Here is a 6434-nt window from a genome sequence, read left to right on the forward strand (position 1 = left end):
TCTCACCTCGACTACAGAGATGCAAGGCGCACGTATAAGAAGGTTCAGCGCAGAATTCAAGCCCTACAGACACAACGCTGGAAGTCTTTTTGTGAAAACATAGATCCACGCAAGGCTTCATCACGCGTTTGGAGTGTCATTCGTGGCTTTCGCACATCGCCTCCTCAGCGTCTCCCGTTCACATCTCTCGCGCTCCACCAAAGACGCAGTGAGGTAGAATTAGTCTTTCGGCGCAAGAATAACAGTCGCTTAGAGCGCATCCACAACGCTGCATTGCTGTGACGTCCCACCTTCGCGGGATTCACGGATGGATCGTTCTTTCTCCATGGAGGTGTGGAATCGCGAAGTGTTATCAAAGCTGCGGAACTACCTCGCCTCAGCCACGCTCTCTCCGCTCACCCTTGCCACTGTGATAAGGTGGCTTGTTAAAGCGCGCTGCGCCAGCCACTGCAGCGCATTTTCTTTCGTTTCCGTTATCACGGAATAAAGCCGTTCCTGTCTGAGCTATGCTGCCTCAGTTGTCTTGCCTAAAACACGACATAATGGCGACGAGGATGGGATATCTGCGCCGGTGTTACGCCCACTGAGGACTTTCGGCACAAGACCAAGAACTGTAGCATCTACAGCAACGGGAACACCTTCGCCATGACTACTTTCGGGCAAGTTGAGCATTTTGATGATTCTACGACTGATTGGCTTTCGTATGAAGAGCGGTTAGAAGCATATTTGCGTGCTAACAAAGTTCCGAAAGACTTAAAAGTAGACGTGCTCCTGAGTTTGATCGGACCGGAAACTTACGCACTTCTCAAGTCACTGACTATTCCTGATAAGCCCTCGTCTAAGCCCTATGCAACACTCATAACGCTACTTCGCAATCACTTGTCTCCGAAGCCGTCGGTCATCGGCGAAAGAGCAAAATTTCACCGCCGGTCACGGAAAGAAACTGAAACCATATCGGAGTTCGTGGCCGAGATAAGACACCTTGCTCAGACATGCGATTTCGGTGAGTTCTTGGATCAGTCACTGCGCGACCGATTTGTCTCCGGGTTGCACTGCGTCGGCATCCAACGGCATTTATTTGCCGAAGATAATGCCCTAACTTTCCAAAAAGCTGTCGCGCGTGCCTTGTGTTTTGAAGCGGCAGTGCGAAACGCGACATAAGCGCACGTAGTGCAGCAAAGGAATGCCGATATACATAAAATGCCTAGCTGAAGGCCAACTCCCGAAGCAAAGGCCGTACCATGTTATCGATGCGGTTCGCCCAAACACGGAGCACCATCTTGTCCACATTCGCAAGCAACTTGTTATAAGTGCCAAAAGAAGCGACACATTCAACGAGTTTGCACAAGTCGTCCGCGACGTGTGAAAACGCTCACAGTAAGCTCATTCAACAGGCAAACAAAACTTGCTTTTAGACACACGTGCAGTGCCTTTTATGGTGACAGTCAAAGTTAACAGCGTACCGTTACAGATGGAGCTGGACACCGGAGCTGCTGTCTAGATAATTTCACGCAACCACTGCAGGAGGCTTTTTCCAGATCTGCACCCGCAACGAACCAGTCTTCGACTACGCACGTACACGGGTGAAGTAATCAAGCCCATTGGAGTGCTTGAAGTCAACGTCGAAACGAACGGCCAAAAGCAGCGCCTACCGCTCTACGTGGTTCCACAAGACGGACACTCACTTCTGGGACGAGAGTGGCTACAAAAGATTCGGCTTGACTGGAGCCGTATCTGGGAGCTGAACGCCGTTAGGAGTTTGCCTTGTGCGACCGAAGAGTCGTCGGAGAAACTTCAGGCCTTGCTACGAAAGTACACGCAACTGTTCAGCGAAGACTTGGGCAAGATAAATGGTGATAAAGCTACTCTTTATTTCAAAGACAATTAAGAACCTAGATTTTTGAAGGCAAGGACTGTGCCATTCGCATTACGTCCGGCAGTAGAACAGGAACTTGTGAAGCTAGAAAAGCTTGGCGTTATCTCACCAGTGGCTAGCAGCAAGTTTGCTACGCCGGTTGTGCCGGTCATTAAAGCTGATGGCTCGATAAGACTGTGCGGTGACTACAAGGTCACCCTGAATCCAATTCTAGACACTGAGCATTATCCGCTTCCAAGAGCAGATGAGCTTTTTGCAATCCTTGCGGGAGGAAAGAAGTTCTCGAAACTTGACCTCAACAGAGCATACCAGCAGGTAGAAATGGACGAACGGTCGAAAGAATACTTGACGCTAAATACACACAAAGGGTTGTACGTCATCAACCGCCTACCCTTTGGCATGGCATCAGCTCCTGCAATCTTTCAAAGGATAATGGATAACATGCTCAAAGGACTCGAAGTGGTTGCATGTTATATTGATGACATCCTCGTAACGGGAAAGACTGATGAAGAGCACCTGCGTAATCTCGAAGCTGTTCTGAAACGCTTGTCAGAAAGAGGCGTTAAAGTGAAGACGCCTAAATGTCAGTTCTTTAAGGACCAGCTTCAGTACCTCGGTCACATTGTAAGCGCTGATGGCGTGCGTCCAGCCGTTGACAAAGTGGCAGCTATTTCAAAGGCACCGAGGCCAAAGGACAAGCATCAGCTGTGGTCCCTGCTTGGCCTAGTTAACTACTATGGAAAGTTCATTCCGAACATATCCAGTGTAATCGCACCCCTCAACAGGCTTTTACGCAGTGATGTGCCCTGGGTGTGGAGCAGGGAATGCGAGGACGCCTTCGATGAAGTTAAGAAGTTGCTGTCCATGCCACCCGTGCTTACCCACTACGAGCCCGGATTGCCACTACAGCTGTCTTGCGACGCATCAGCATACGGCATCGGAGCCGTGCTCTCTCACGTCCTACCAAATGGTATGTGGAAGGCGATAGCATACGCATCAAGAACATTGACTAAGGCAGAGGCTAGCTACAGCCAAATTGAGAAAGAGGCACTCGCCTTAATTTTCGGTGTGAAAAAGTTTCACTACTACCTCTATGGCTGTTCATTCATCCTCGTAAGCGATAATAAGCCATTGCACACCGTTCTGGGGCCCAAAACAGGCATTCCTACGATAGCTGCAGCGAGATTGCAGCGTTGGGCCGTTTTGTTATCTGCCTACAACTACACGCTCAAGTACAAGTCGTCAGCAGAAAACGCGGACTCGGATTGCCTTTCGCGGCTGCCGTTGCATGGCAATGATGATGAAGCACCGGAAGATAAATTCTACGTTCTGCGTTTTGACTCGCTTCCAGTAAACTGCCCTGAAATAGCACGTGAGACCAGTCGTGACCCTGTACTCAAAGCAATCATGCAGTACGTTTTGAGCGGCTGGCCGAATCGCGCTCCGAATGACTTACTGAAGCTGTTTTTCTACAGACGTTTGGAGTTGTCTTTGCAGCAAGGATGCCTGGTGCTGGGAACTCGTGTCGTCATTCCTGAGCGCTTCCAGTCGTTCATGCTTGAGGAGCTGCACCAGGGGCACCCTGGAATCGTCAGGACGAAGGAGTGTGCGAGAAGTTACGTGTGGTGGCCAACAATTGGCAGAGACATCGAACAGAAAGTGAGTGCATGTCAGTCGTGCCAGTCGCAGCGCAACATGCCGTGCCCTGCTCCGCTTCATCCATGGGCGTGGCCTAGCCGGCTCTGGGAACGGGTTCACGTCGACTTCGCAGACCCATTCAGAGGTGCGATGCTCTTGATAGTCATAGGCGCTCATTCTAAGTGGCCAGAAGTGTTTGAAATGAAAGATACATCCGCAGAGAAAACCATTGACTGTCTTCATGAACTTTTCTGTCGTTTCGGATTTCCAGAGACGCTTGTATCGGATAACGGTCCACAATTCACATCGGACGCGTTCTCAAAATACATGCGCAGCATTGGCACCCGTCATGTTCGCACAGCGCCGTATCATCCAAGCAGCAGCTATCGCTGATTTTCTTTTGGCGTATCCCAACACTCCTCATACAACCACTGGGGAAGTTCCTGCACTCCTCCTGCTTGGCAGACGTCTTCGCACAAGGTTGGAACTTGTAAAACCTTCAATCCAATCAAAAGTATCGGCTAAGCAGTTTGACCAAACCTTAAGGCGTAAGTCATGCTATCACAAAGAGCGACTTTTTAAGGTTGGTGATAGTGCAAAGGTCAGAAACTTCAAGTGCGGAGAAAAATGGTTTTCAGCGACCATTTTGGCGCAAACTGGTCCAGTCTCGTACCGCTTAAGTGTCGTAACTCCTAGAGGTATGTTTCAGTGGGTTCGCCACAAGAACCACATCGTCCGAATGGCTCCAGAAGAAGGCACATCTGCTCCTCTGGCGCCATACCCGGAATCTGATGAGCAAGCGGAGTCCTGCCGGTCTCCCCGTCAACAGGCTGGAGTGCAAGACCGCCATTCGGATACAGAACCTGCAGAACGGCGGTACCCACTTCGGGAGAGGAGACCACCCGACCGCTATGTGCCGTGAACAGGAATTTGTTTTGAACTGCAAATAAGTGCTGAGGGATGTGGTATCGCGAAGTGTTATCAAAGCTGCGGAACTACCTCGCCTCAGCCACGCTCTCTCCGCTCACCCTTGCCACTGTGATAAGGTGGCTTATTAAAGCGCGCTGCGCCAGCCACCGCAGCACATTTTCATTCGTTTCCGTTATCACGGAATAAAGCCGTTCCTGTCTGGGCTATGCTGCCTCAGTTGTCTTGCCTAAAACACGACAGAGGAACAAGATGCTGCGCTGGCATCTTGTAGAGAGTCATCATCGCCAGGGTCCGATAGTGTGACATTCTCCGCAGTATCTAACATTGGCCATGAGTCTTGACGGTATCTTTTGAATAATTACAAAACGTCAATGTGATGGCACAGCTCCTAAACAATGGAAGACCAATCGTCTAGTTTATCTCTCGAAACCGGGGAAATCGCAACTACACCGTGCGGCATACCGTAAAATTGCACTGGCCAGCTGCTTCGGTAAATTCATGGAAAAATTGTTACTATCACGCGTCGAATGGTACCTGGAGTAATACCAAATTTTTCCAAATTTTATATCGGGGTTCACCATGGCCCCTCCTATATCGACAGTGTGGTTGACCTCGTAATGTCGGTGCACAACCAAACAGGCTTTGAAACGATTGACGTAGCATTGTTTTGGAGATCAAGGGCGCTTACTACATCAGGCCATTTTGGACACCCTGATAGCTGCTGAGATTGGAGGCCGCACGTTCAGCTGGATAAGCAGCTACCTGTCAGACAGGTCCCTTTATGTTCAGACTGAAGGCGTACCAAGGTCTCTACATCGAATTTCGCGCAAAGTTCCAAATGGTTGAATGCTCAGCCCAACAATCTTCAGCTTCGTAGACTTATTACCACAATCTGCTCAAATCTCCATCTATGCAGACAATATGTGTCAGATATACAGCTTGTGCGACGAGTTGAACATTGCTTTGGATGTGAGGGTTGATAACATTTATTGCTGGTTAGACATACTTGCTCGGGAAAAAAGAGGTGTGCGAGTGTGATGTACTTGGGAGTAGAGGAGCAAACTATAGTTGAGTGTGAAAAATGAAGTTCAGGTCCAGTTTTGTATTATAGTTGGTAGCGTGTGCCTGCGTTGTTTCTCATTAAGTGTTTGCCTACGTGCGTGGCAGTTTTGGGTAGATGATATATGTATTTGGACATTCATTGTGACTCGTCCCAAAGTTCGTGCGAGGCTGCAAAAGGCCTCAACGATATTGACCTCGTACCTCAGTCTGCAAGGCCCAGATATTCCGACCGACAAGTGTTCCCTTGCGCCAAACGCACGTAAAACAATGTCACGTTACCCCATATTTATCAATGGCAAATTCATTACCGACAAGAGAAGCGACCGATTCCTTGGAGTTGACATTGATAGAAATCTTTCGTGGAGTGCTTATCTCAGAGAAATGAGAGGCAAACTTGTAGCGTCTGTCCAAGTTCTCTCCTTCTTCGGAAGACAGTCCTGGGGCACACCAGGGAATTCGATGCTCCAAGTTTACCGGTCACTGTTTCTGTGCAGATTCCCCATATTTAATAAGATTAAAAACGAACCTCAGGACCCTACAAATTCTCCAAGCTCAAGCTCTTCGTGTATGCCGTGGACTCCCTAAATGTGCCTCAACCGCAGCCCTGTTCTTGGATCATCTTTTTACCACATATATTGCTGTTGACACGATCATAACGCATATTCGGTCCCTACCAAGGTGCCTAGTCATCATCTAGCAAGCATTCCAGTAATTAGACCATGCACGGCATTCGCCAAAGTTATAGAAGGTCATTGCACCTATATTCCTTCCCACTTCGCCCCTGCTATAAGACCATGCTCCCCTATATACAGTCTACACGAACCAGGAATACAAATGTGATTCCTAAAATTACGAAGAAGGCCAAAATAACACCACCTGCTCTTAAATAATGATTATCTCCACTTTAAACATCAAAATCACAAACAGG

General features: G+C 48.8%; 1 long non-coding RNA gene across 1 annotated transcript; it reads left to right on the forward strand.

Annotated features, from left to right (window-relative positions):
* The first annotated feature begins 425 nt into the window (after positions 1 to 425).
* Positions 426 to 4648, forward strand: LOC146172272 (uncharacterized). The gene is made up of 2 exons (XR_014702598.1): positions 426 to 1853; positions 2674 to 4648. It is a non-coding gene; the product is annotated as an uncharacterized LOC146172272 (long non-coding RNA).
* Positions 4649 to 6434: the final 1786 nt, after the last annotated feature.

This window comes from Amblyomma maculatum, unplaced genomic scaffold (genome assembly GCF_055883805.1).
Source record: "Amblyomma maculatum isolate TAMU_Amacu unplaced genomic scaffold, ASM5588380v1 scaffold_13, whole genome shotgun sequence".
Lineage (NCBI taxonomy): Eukaryota > Metazoa > Arthropoda > Arachnida > Ixodida > Ixodidae > Amblyomma > Amblyomma maculatum.